Source organism: Scyliorhinus torazame, chromosome 18 (assembly GCF_047496885.1).
Source record: "Scyliorhinus torazame isolate Kashiwa2021f chromosome 18, sScyTor2.1, whole genome shotgun sequence".
Classification (NCBI taxonomy): Eukaryota; Metazoa; Chordata; class Chondrichthyes; order Carcharhiniformes; family Scyliorhinidae; genus Scyliorhinus; species Scyliorhinus torazame.
In genome coordinates this window covers 160528139-160541515 of record NC_092724.1, presented here as the reverse complement: position 1 = coordinate 160541515, position 13377 = coordinate 160528139, and the positions used below count along the sequence as shown (strand labels likewise).

Genomic DNA, 13377 nt, shown 5'->3' with positions numbered 1-13377 from the left:
GAGGAAGGACACCTGCTCCTGGTGGCTGTAAAGGTGACAGTCGCCCTGAACATTTACTCCACAGGGTCCTTCCAGGTGCCTAGCGGCGACCTGTCGGAATCTCACCGACCTCGGTGCATAGGTGCATCCACGCCGTAACGGAACCCTCCATGCCCGGTTCATAGACTCATAGAGTGGCACAATATATCAAATTCAATGTAGACCGAGCCCACAAGCATGCCTAGGCAGTATGGTTCGCCATCATCGCCAGGATTGCCCAGATCCAGGGGGTGATCGAAGGGATGGATAGCCCTGATGAGCACCGGCCCAAGACTGGCTGGTCTTCACGAACCGAAAGGGGTTCCCTTTTGTGGAGCTGGTGTGTGACCACCAGATGCACATCATACATGTCTGTATCCAATACCCAAGCAGTGTGCATGACGCCCTGGCACACTCGACCGTTCCTGACATCCCAGGTGAGGCATTGGCTCTGGGGCGACAGGTTATTCGCTGCAGTCGTGGCTGACGACGCCCATCCAGAGGCCACAGACCAACGTGGAGACCTGCTACACCCATGCTGTTAACAGGGACGCGATCGAGCCGTGCTTCGGCATCTCGATGATGCAGTTCAGGTGTCTGGACAGCTCTAGAGGGGCCCTCCAGTATAGTGTTAGGAGAGTCTCCCACTTCATGGTGGCCTACTGCACCCTCTAAAACAGCGCGCAGTAGAGGGGCGACGTGCTGGAGGAGGTGGAGAATAACAGCAGGCCTTGTCTGACGAGGTGGATGCACAGCAAGGCCAGGATGGGGCCCAGGCAGACACAGGAGGCAGCATGTGTGCGCCTGGGCCAGCAGCACAGGACGCCTGTCTCCAGGTTCACTGACTAGGCGGTCTGGCCCACGACACAGACACCCCATCGTCTGGCCAGCGGCATGGACACCCCATCTCCCCCTGCCCCTTTCAGCCCCCTCCATGATTCCTACGTGCCTTACTATGGGGTGCAGGCCCTGGATTGGCAGTAACAGCGGGTCTGGTCCATGGATGGAGGATTATGATGACCCGCCGTGTGATAAACTCTGGTGCTCCGCATCGTTCGACAAAGTTTGATTCCCATGGGGAGTGGGGGGGGGGGGGTTGGAATGGAGAGGTTGTGGGTTGTGGAGCAGTGGTTGCACTGGGGTCCATGGCCCAAGTTCACCCCCAACATCCACCCATCTTCTCTCCTGCCACAGAAAGTCCTGCTCGTCCCTCACACCGTTCTGACAGAGCACCGAGGCTGGTTGTAACATTGTGAATGGGTTTTTATTGTGAAATGGTGAACATTTATGTTAGATTTGTAGCCCCTAACGTGTGCTGCACCCGTGCCAACTTAACTGGTGTCTACCTTTCTAGCTTTATGGGCCCTAATACTACATGTAGATGAATCCCCAGGCGGTACAGCAGGAATGGAAGCAACCGAGTTCCCACCCGGTGACACGGGTCCCGTTTGGCGGCCGTCCTCTCGAGCAACTGGGCCTGGATGGACCCAGCAATCGCTCGGTTATCCCAGGTGGTGTGGTGCCGCCCTGTTCTGCCCGCTGCCCATCAGATGTGCCAGGGTCAGGAGGGGGGTGGGGGGCTGGTGTTCTGGCACCACCCATGCAGGAGTCACCGGCCCCATCACCTCCAACTCCCTCGGGGTGCGCGATGGCCCCTGGGCTATTCCTTGGGATGGAGATGCGAGCGGAGCTAACCCCTGAGGCTCCACTGCCACCCCGTGCTGGAGTACCCTGGTGGCCTGCACCCATCTTGGCCAGGGTCTTGATGCTCACAGCCATGGAGCACAGGGAGTGGACCACCTCCCTCTGGGACTGTGCCACATAACCCAGTGACTGTGCCACCTCCCTCTGGAACTATGCCACATCACCCAGTGACTGTGCCACCTCCCTCTGGGACTGTGCCACATAACCCAGTGACTGTGCCACCTCCCTCTGGAACTATGCCACATCAGCCGGTGATGGTGCCACCTCCCTCTGGAACTATGCCACATCACCCAGTGACTGTGCCACCTCCCTCTGGGACTGTGCCACATAACCCAGTGACTGCCACCTCCCTCTGGAACTATGCCACATCAGCCGGTGACAGTGCCACCTCGCTCTGTGCCTGGCTCAGGTCAGAAAATGCCCGCGGAGTGCCGCCACCGCCCTCAGCCATAACCTGCTGTGACTGGAACACGCTCTGGAGCCCTGCTGCAATGTCCAGGTGGCCCTGGTACATGTGGTTGCCACTGACAGAGCAGCCCTGTCCTGGGTTTTGGCCACGGCCTGCAGAATGCCTCAGGCCCCATGGCCGATGCCTTCACCCCCAAGGCCTCCACCATGATGCCACCTGTGTAGTGTTGGCCTGGGTTGCATGCATGGTGGACTCCTTCAACTACACCTGCAGGCACTGGAGGGTAGCTGGCACCCCCTCATGCAGTCCCTGGCTCTGTGACTGCATCTCCACTCTCTCGATGGGACCGCACTTTCCAGAAGCCTGAAATCCGTCTGGACGGCAACTAGTCCCAGGAGCGGACCGCCCTCCAACTATCTGCCCCCTCGGGGGTTTCTACCTCCATCTGCTGTACCACACAGCAGATCACGCCCCAGGGGCCTCTTCACTAAAGTGCCCAACCGAGGTGAGTGTCTCTGGCATGGTGGAGAGTGTTGGAGACAGCTGTGACGGAAAGTCAGTGTCATCCCCGGACTGGTGCTCTGGAGTGTCTCGGGCTGTGTCACGGACTCCCACCGCGTGTCCTCTTCCTCGTTGCTATCCGCTTGGGGTCGTGGTTGGGGTCGTGGGATGCCAGAAGCGCCCGGCTCATTGCCACGAGATCCTTCAAGACACAAGACATGACACATGTTTAGATCGCGGGTGGGGGTGGTGGGGAGGGGGGTGTAGTTGGTTGAGGGGCTGGTGACACATGCCATGGGGAACATAAACTCAGTGGGGTGTCACTTGCTCGCCCCATGCTGACCTCCGCTTCAGCGACAGCCTTCCCTCTGGGCCCACCAGTTCAGTGCTGCTGCTCTGCTGTGGTGAGGTGCCATACGTCCGCCAGTTCCCCTCCAGTCTGTTCCCTCTTCTGGCGGTTGTTGGCAGCCTTTTCCCTGGGGGGAGGGGGGCCTTCTCTTCCTGGGAGTGGGGGGGAACAGCCAGACGAATGCAGCACAGGGGTGGATGGCCAGGGCACCCGGTCAGTTTTTTGCGTGAGCGGCTCCAATTTGCAGCGGGCCTTGGAGATCGCGCAGTTACCCAAGGAGAGAGAAGTTTCTGACAGCAATGTCGACCTGTGGCAGAGAAGGAAGGACCCACTGTCCCTTCATCCAGATGACCTGTCTCAAGTGAGTTGATGTCCAACAAAATTATCCTTTCCTCTCACTAACCACAGGGCCATTGCCTTGCCGGTCACCATCTGGTGAGGCCATCCAGAGTACTTCCACCCCCAACCACACAAGAGAACACCTCAGAGTAGAGTTCCGAGATGACCGGCGAGGTGTTCCAGCTCTCACCCAGACCTTCCACACAGCGCACACATACACCGCTCAGTAGGGGATATTAATAGACAGGCTTCTGGAGCACAATCTGGGGAGCACCACACAGTTGCTGGTTCACATCAGGTGGAGGCAGAAACATCCAAGAGCGACAATAGTCGGAGGTCTGCTTAATTCTAGGACTCAGCTGGGCCCCAGTCAGATGACGAGCCTCCAGGCCAGGTTCTCCAGGAGCTGATGCAGACGACAGGACACAGAGTGAGATTCAGGAAGGGATGTCAGCAGCATTCCAGCAGCGACAAGACCGATTGGCAGAGACCCGAAGCCTCCAGGCGTGGGAGATGGTGCGGCCGATGTGTGGCACCCAGACCAACAATGCTAGGATTGCGCCCACTGTGGAAAACCTGGACCCTTGAGTGGTCATGTCAAGACATTGCTCAGTCTGTGATGACCATGGCTGAGGGCCTCGACATTGCGAAGGCACTGCAGAACATGGCCCAGTGTCTGAGGAGCCTGCAGCTTGGCCCAGTCACTGAGGAGCCGGCACCGTGGCCTAGTCACTGAGGAGCCGGCACGTTGGCCCAGTCACTGAGGAGAGGGCACCATGGCCAATCTGTGAGGAGCGGGCACCATGGCCCAGTCACTGAGGAGAGGGCACCATGGCCCAGTCTGTGAGGAGCGGGCACCATGGCCCAGTCACTGAGGAGAGGGCACCATGGCCCAGTCTGTGAGGAGCGGGCACCATGGCCCAGTCACTGAGGAGCCGGCACCATGGCCCAGTCACTGAGGAGTGGGCACCATGGCCCAGTCACTGAGGAGCGGGCACCATGGCCCAGTCACTGAGGAGAGGGCACCATGGCCCAGTCTGTGAGGAGCGGGCACCATGGCCCAGTCACTGAGGAGCCGGCAACATGGCCCAGTCACTGAGGAGTGGGCACCATGGCCCAGTCACTGAGGAGCCGGCACCATGGCCCAGTCACTGAGGAGCGGGCACCATGGCCCAGTCACTGAGGAGTGGGCATCATGGCCCAGTCACTGAGGAGTGGGCACCATGGCCCAGTCACTGAGCAGCCGGCACCATGGCCCAGTCACTGAGGAGCGGGCACCATGGCCCAGTCACTGAGGAGCCGGCACCATGGCCCAGTCACTGAGGAGTGGGCACCATGGCCCAGTCACTGAGGAGCCGGCACCATGGCCCAGTCACTGAGGAGCGGGCACCATGGCCCAGTCACTGAGGAGTGGGCACCATGGCCCAGTCACTGAGCAGCCGGCACCATGGCCCAGTCACTGAGCAGCGGGCACCATGGCCCAGTCACTGAGGAGCGGGCACCATGGCCCAGTCACTGAGGAGCGGGCACCATGGCCCAGTCACTGAGGAGCGGGCACCATGGCCCAGTCACTGAGGAGTGGGCACCATGGCCCAGTCACTGAGGAGTGGGCACCATGGCCCAGTCACTGAGGAGCCGGCACCATGGCCCAGTCACTGAGGAGCGGGCACCATGGCCCAGTCACTGAGGAGCGGGCACCATGGCCCAGTCACTGAGGAGCGGGCACCATGGCCCAGTCACTGAGGAGCCGGCACCATGGCCCAGTCACTGAGGAGCCGGCACCATGGCCCAGTCACTGAGGAGCCGGCACCATGGCCCAGTCACTGAGGAGCGGGCACCATGGCCCAGTCACTGAGGAGCGGGCACCATGGCCCAGTCACTGAGGAGCGGGCACCATGGCCCAGTCACTGAGAAGCCGGCACCATGGCCCAGTCACTGAGAAGCCGGCACCATGGCCCAGTCACTGAGTGGGCACCATGGCCCAGTCACTGAGGAGCGGGCACCATGGCCCAGTCACTGAGGAGCGGGCACCATGGCCCAGTCACTGAGGAGCGGGCACCATGGCCCAGTCACTGAGGAACTGGCACCATGGCCCAGTCACTGAGGAGCGGGCACCATGGCCCAGTCACTGAGAAGCCGGCACCATGGCCCAGTCACTGAGAAGCCGGCACCATGGCCCAGTCACTGAGTGGGCACCATGGCCCAGTCACTGAGGAGCCGGCACCATGGCCCAGTCACTGAGGAGCGGGCACCATGGCCCAGTCACTGAGGAGCCGGCACCATGGCCCAGTCACTGAGAAGCGGGCACCATGGCCCAGTCACTGAGTGGGCACCATGGCCCAGTCACTGAGGATTGGGCACCATGGCCCAGTCACTGAGGAGCCGGCACCATGGCCCAGTCACTGAGGAGCGGGCACCATGGCCCAGTCACTGAGGAGCCGGCACCATGGCCCAGTCACTGAGGAGCCGGCACCATGGCCCAGTCACTGAGGAGCCGGCACTATGGCCCAGTCACTGAGGAGCGGGCACCATGGCCCAGTCACTGAGGATTGGGCACCATGGCCCAGTCACTGAGGATTGGGCACCATGGCCCAGTCACTGAGGAGCCGGCACCATGGCCCAGTCACTGAGGAGCCGGCACCATGGCCCAGTCACTGAGTGGGCACCATGGCCCAGTCACTGAGGAGCCGGCACTATGGCCCAGTCACTGAGGAGCGGGCACCATGGCCCAGTCACTGAGGAGCGGGCACCATGGCCCAGTCACTGAGGAGTGGGCACCATGGCCCAGTCACTGAGGAGCTGGCACCATGGCCAGTCACTGAGGAACTGGCACCATGGCCCAGTCACTGAGGAGTGGGCACCATGGCCCAGTCACTGAGGAGCCGGCACCATGGCCCAGTCACTGAGGAGTGGGCACCATGGCCCAGTCACTGAGGAGCCGGCACCATGGCCCAGTCACTGAGGAGCGGGCACCATGGCCCAGTCACTGAGGAGTGGGCACCATGGCCCAGTCATTGAGGAGCCGGCACCATGGCCCAGTCACTGAGGAGCGGGCACCATGGCCCCAGCCACTGAGGAGTGGGCACCATGGCCCCAGCCACTGAGGAGTGGGCACCATGGCCCAGTCACTGAGGAGCGGGCACCATGGCCCAGTCACTGAGGAGCGGGCACCATGGCCCCAGCCACTGAGGAGCCGGCACCATGGCCCAGTCACTGAGGAGCGGGCACCATGGCCCCAGCCACTGAGGAGTGGGCACCATGGCCCCAGCCACTGAGGAGTGGGCACCATGGCCCAGTCACTGAGAAGTGGGCACCATGGCCCAGTCACTGAGGAGTGGGCACCATGGCCCAGTCACTGAGGAGCGGGCACCATGGCCCCAGCCACTGAGGAGTGGGCACCATGGCCCCAGCCACTGAGGAGTGGGCACCATGGCCCAGTCACTGAGAAGTGGGCACCATGGCCCAGTCACTGAGGAGTGGGCACCATGGCCCAGTCACTGAGAAGTGGGCACCATGGCCCAGTCACTGAGGAGCGGGCACCATGGCCCAGTCACTGAGGAGCGGGCACCATGGCCCAGTCACTGAGGAGTGGGCACTATGGCCCAGTCACTGAGGAGCGGGCACCAATGGCCCAGTCACTGAGGAGTGGGCACCATGGCCCAGTCACTGAGGAGTGGGCACCATGGCCCAGTCACTGAGCAGCCGGCACCACGGCCCAGTCACTGAGGAGCCGGCACCATGGCCCAGTCTCTGAACAGCCGGCACCATGGCCACGTCACTGAGCAGCCAGCACCATGGCCACGTCACTGAGGAGTCGGCACCATGGCTCAGTCAGTAAGGAGCGGGCACCATGGCCCAGTACTGAGGAGCGGGCACCATGACCCAGTCACTGAGAAGTGGGCACCATGGCCCAGTCACTGAGACTTGCCAATTCTTATACTCAATGCCCCGGCCAATGAAGGTAAGCATGCCGTATGCCTTCTCCACCTGTGTTGCCCCTTTCAGTGACCTGTGGACCTGTACACCTAGATCTCTCTGACTTTCAATACTCTTGAGGGTTCTATCAGTCACTGTATATTCCCTACCTGCATTAGACCTTCTATAATGCATTACCTCACATTTGTCCGGATTAAACTCCATCTGCCATCTCTCCGCCCAAGTCTCCAGACAATCTAAATCCTGCTGTATCCTCTGACAGTCCTCATCGCTATCCGCAATTCCACCAATCTTTGTGTCGCCTGCAAACTTACTAATCAGACCAGTTACATTTTCCTCCAAATCATTTATATATACTACAAACAGCAAAGGTCCCAGCACTGATCCCTGTGGAACACCACTAGTCACAACCCCCCAATTAGAATAGCATCCTTCCATTGCTACTCTCTGCCTTCTATGACCGAGCCAGTTCTGTATCCACCTTGCCAGCTCACCCCTGATCCCGTGTGACTTTCACCTTTGACTGAACACCACCGAATTGTCAATGTACACTGCACAATTGTTCAGTACAGAAATTACCTTGGAATTTTGCTGCCGCATTCTTAATTCCAAACTGCGTAACTGATACAGACCATTTGGCGTCACAAAGCCGAATCTTCCTTTGGCCTTTCTGATAAAGGTATCCTTCAAGTAAGTCGGTCAAGTTTGATAATAACTTTTTCCTGTCCCACTTTTTCAACACAGTCTTCCAAAGCAGGAATAGGATACAAATCAGACACCATGCAGAGCGTCTCTCATGGGGGTCTCTGTAATGGGTGGGGGGGGGGGGGGGGGATCTCTGGTGGGGGTTCTGTCATGGGTAGTCTCTGGTGGCGTGGGGGGGGGGGGGGGGGGGGGGGGGGATTTGCATTACGGCGAGGAGGGCAGCCCTGAACTTTAGGGGCAACTCCCTCAAAAGGTTACCCACTCATCGTGCCAGGGCCACGCTGGGAAATACCTGCACCAATTCTCGCCCACGTGAATCCTGGCCCAGAGCAATAGAGATTCACGCCCGCTTGGAGAATCTGGTCAATTTAACCTATTTGCATCCTCCCACTGGCACGGGACGTGAACCTTGATGCCGCCCCCAGCAAGGGATCAGAGCATTGGCACCAATCCAGTTTTTTGACAACACTGGATTCTCCGCCACATCAGTAACGCCACGGGCGGTGGAGAATCTAGCCCATGTGTACTGTATGAGCATTCCCAATTGTCCATAAGCCATTCACACTTTATCATTATCTAAACTGCCGCTCTAAACTAGTTACTGGGAGAGATGCATACTAATCGAGGCCCTTTGAATACTGTCTACTGCTATCTCCGGGAAGGTTCATGACAGGAAGTATTATGGAAGACCCTGTCAAAAGGTCAACTGTCCAGAGAAATTCATCAACATCCTCCGACTCCTCGACGAAAAGATGTCAGCAACAGTCCTCATTGACAGAAATAAGGCAGAAACTTTCACGGTCAAGCTGGAGTGAAGCAGGGATAGGTCATCGCCCTCATCCTTTTCTCCTTCTTCATCACCACCATCCTTCACCTTGTCAAGAACAAGCTTCCAAGTGGAGTGGGCATCGTCTACAGGATGGACAGAATACTTTTCAACTTCAACCGATTGGAATCCAAGAAGAAAATGACACTGACATCACTCGTGGAACTTCAGTATGCGGAGGACATCACCATCTCCACATTCTCAGAAGAGAATCTGCAAACCATGCTTGACACCTTTGCGGAAGCATACTAAAGAATTGGTCTCAGCCTTAACCTTAAGATTCCAGTTATTTACCAACCTGTCCCAGTTCAAGATGGCCTCTTTCCCCCCCATCAAGATCAACAGAGAAGCATTTCCAAACGTGAAACATTACTCCTATCTGGAGAGCCACCTTTCATCTAAGGCTGATATCTATGTGGAGATCCAACATCGTGTCCAATCTGTGCGTTTTGGCTTCTGATGCCTAAGGATTAGTGTCTTCAACAACCATGACATCCCTCATACCAAGATCCTTGGGCACAAGGCTGCCATCCTCCCAACTCTTCTATATGGCCCGGACACTATGGCCCGGAAACTTGGACTATTGACAGACTCCACCTCGAGGTCTTGGAGAGGTACCAACAACGCTGTCGGAGACTGATTCTCTGCATTAGCTGGGAGGACAGGCAACTAACATTAGCGTCCTTGAAGGAGCTATGAGCACCACAACTAGTGTCATGATCATCCGAAATCAACTCAGCTCGGCCAGCCAAGTGCTTAGGATGTCAAGGGTCCCGACTGCCAAAGCAAATTTTCTTACAAAAATTCCCAAAGTCTTTTACCCTTGGCTGCCCAGGCTTGTAAGTTGAAACACAATTACTGTTTATTTATATCAAGAACTATCAAAGACACTACACCAATCCCATTTTTCACCATTTGGTCCACAGCCTTCATAGAATCCCTACAGTACAGAAGGAGGCCATTTGGCCCATCGGGTCTGCACCGACCCTCTGAAAGAGCACTCCACTCAAGTCCACTTCCCCGCCCGATTCCCAGCACACAAAGGGGGATTTGGCTTGGAAAGGCCACCTAACCTGCACATATTTAGACTGCGGGAGGAAACCGGAGCACCCGGAAGATACCCATGCAGACACTGAGAGAATGTGCAAACTCCACATAGACAGTCACCCGAGGCCAGAATTGATCCCAGGTCCCTGGCACTGTGAGGCAGCAGTGCTAACCGTGTTGCCCATAATCATGAAATATGCAGGAAATACAACTGGATAAGGTAATACTTGCTACCCACTTTAACTGTCCTACCTTCTCCCCCCACACACAACACAGATGAACATGGGGGGGGGGGGGGGGGGAGCGGCGGGGTAAAAACAATAAGGATGAGTCTTTGCTTCAGATGGTAGTTCTTTAGCAAGCTTTCCTCGCCGTACGCTTACTGATTTAACGTCTTTACAGCTGGTAATGATCTTCTTTGCAGATTTGTTCATTCATTTAGAAAATTCGGTATTCTCAGGCTGCAGGCTTTCAGGAGAGACACTTTGGCCGGGATTCTGACCCCGCGATTCTCCGGCGCCTATTCTCGGTGGGTGGCCTTTGAAAGCGGGCTCCCCCGGCGATTCTCCGGGCCCCGGCGGGCCGAGATGCCGCCTGGTTCGTCCGGGTCCCGCCGGCATGGGTGGGTGGCCGGTGAAAGCGGGCCCCCTGGCGATTTTCCGGGCCCCGGCGGACCGAGTTGCCGCCCGGTTCGTCCAAGTCCCGCCGACGTGGGTTACTCAGGTCCCACACAGCGGGACCTGGAAGGTGTGTCTGTGGGGGCCGTCCTGGAGGGGGGCGGAGGGATCCGACCCTGGGTAGAACCACCACAGTGGCCTGGCCCGCGATCGGGGCCTACCGAACGGTGGGCGGGCTGGTTCCGTGGGGGCCGGCTGTTCCGCACCTGCTGGAGCTGCGGGGACCACTCCGCCGCCGGCCTAGGAAGGGGAGCATTCCTGATTATCAGGCACCGTTGACGTCGGAGTGGTTGGCGCTGCTTTTCACGCTGGCGTCAAAACCTGGCCGTGGGATTAAAGAATCCCAGCTGAAGGAAATCAACTATTTCTCATCGGTAAAAGGCTATTTTAATGTAAATACTAAAGCCCGGTCTTTAATACCCATTTTAAAATAAGGATTTCAGTATTCATAACCTTAGGTCATGACAAAACACATAACTTAGACAGAGGTACAAAGCCTGACACATCCACAAACTAACTGAAGATAAAAACAACATTTTTACTGACAATATGAACGGACTATGTTCTAATGAACAGATTTCAAAGTAAGTTTCATATTAAGAAATGAGCTGTACCAGTAATCAGATCAAGGTCGAAATAAGCATCAGAGCAATATGAAGACACCATTGTTCAGAATATGGATAAAATGAAAGTCAGCAGAAAACCAGTAAAAACCAGACTCGATTACAGCACAAAATCACATTCCATAGCGCACACAAATATTCAAACATGAAACATTTAAAACTTGTGTTGCACATTGAGGATTGACAATTAACCATTGAATCAAATGTATTTAAAACTTACCCAAACCAATTAGGACGACATAGAGGTATGGACAGATGGCTTCAGACTGATAACAAAATAGCCTTTTCCCTATCAGAAAGAGTTGATTTCCTTCAACGGCCTTTATTTCTCATCAAACCGGGCTTTCAGCTCAAGGTTCACATTCGGGCCTATCTCTTTCTGGAGAGACACTCCAGTGGGATCAGATCCAATCGCTACCTATTACTGGTAGCCTTTTGGGCCAATTGATTGGCCACCAACCATATCAACCAAACCCAGTTCCAGCCAATCTCTATCATTGGTGCTGGATAGTCCACATCTCCGGTTTGAACCAACACCGACCAACAGTGATCTCTCCTGCTGCTAAAATCCTCTGCTTGAGATAAAGGCACAGGCCACTGCTTCCTTCTGCTTGAATTAAAGGCACAGGCCACTGCTTCCTTCTGCTTGAATTAAAGACACAGGCCACTGCTTCCTTCTGCTTGAATTAAAGACACAGGCCACTGCTTCCTTCTGCTTGAATTAAAGGTACAGGCCACTGCTTCCTTCTGCTTGAATTAAAGGTACAGGCCACTGCTTCCTTCTGCTTGAATTAATGGTACAGGCCACTGCTTCCTTCTGCTTGAATTAAAGGCACAGGCCACTGCTTCCTTCTGCTTGAATTAAAGGCACAGGCCACTGCTTCCTTCTGCTTGAATTAAAGGCACAGGCCACTGCTTCCTTCTGCTTGAATTAAAGGTACAGGCCACTGCTTCCTTCTGCTTGAATTAATGGTACAGGCCACTGCTTCCTTCTGCTTGAATTAAAGGCACAGGCCACTGCTTCCTTCTGCTTGAATTAAAGGCACAGGCCACTGCTTCCTTCTGCTTGAATTAAAGGCACAGGCCACTGCTTCCTTCTGCTTGAATTAAAGGCACAGGCTGCCTTTAAGACACTTGTCTATAAATCATCCATGGACCAAAAATATAATGGCAAAAAAAAGGGGAAATAAGGGAGGAAACCGGGAATAAATAGGAAGGACCCTTACAAAGAGGAGGACAAAGGAGGCAAACAAAGAACAAAGAAATGTACAGCACAGGAACAGGCCCTTCGGCCCTCCAAGCCCGTGCCGACCATGCTGCCCGACTAAACTACAATCTTCTACACTTCCTGGGTCCGTATCCCTCTATTCCCATCCTATTCATGTATTTGTCAAGATGCCCCTTAAATGTCACTATCGTCCCTGCTTCCACCACCTCATCCGGTAGCGAGTTCCAGGCACCCACTACCCTCTGCGTAAAAAACTTACCTCGTACATCTACTCTAAACCTTGCTCCTCTCACCTTAAACCTATGCCCCCTAGTAATTGACCCCTCTAGCCTGGGGAAAAGCCTCTGACTATCCACTCTGTCTATGCCCCTCATAATTTTGTAGACCTCTATCAGGTCTCCCCTCAACCTCCTTCGTTCCAGTGAGAACAAACCGAGTTTATTCAACTGCTCCTCATAGCTAATGCCCTCCATACCAGGCAACATTCTGGTAAATCTCTTCTGCACCCTCTCTGAAGCCTCCACATCCTTCTGGTAGTGTGGCGACCAGAATTGAACACTATACTCCAAGTGTGGCCTAACTAAGGTTCTATACAGCTGCAACATGACTTCAAAGACATCCTGAAGGCTTGCCTCAAGAAATGCAACATAGATTCCAATGTCCAGGAGACCCTTGCTCAGAAGCGACCTACTTGGAGGAACCTCCAGGTTGAAGGAACAATTCTTTGATAACACTCGATGATAAGAGGAGAGCCGGACAAGGAGCCTGAGACAGGAATACCAGTGACCTAGGGCTGGATTCTCCGCTGGCGGGATGCACCATTTTGCTGGCAGCCTGGGGGTTTCCCGACAGCTTGGGGCTGCCTCACAATGGGAAACCCCATTAAGTAGCCGACGAAACGGAGCATCCCGCCAGGGTGCTGAAACTGAAGTGTGGCATGGCGGGACGAAGAATCCAGCCCCTAGAGTCCCACCACGGCTCCCACCTCCTCAAACACCTGCCAAGGTTGGAGATC

The 13377-nt window shown here is 55.9% G+C and overlaps 1 protein-coding gene across 3 annotated transcripts in view; it reads left to right on the top strand.

Annotated features, from left to right (window-relative positions):
• The window catches only part of LOC140395692 (sodium-coupled monocarboxylate transporter 1-like), a 147622-nt gene that overhangs the window by 14717 nt on the left and 119528 nt on the right, over positions 1–13377 (top strand). The gene's annotated exons all lie outside the window — the stretch shown is intronic.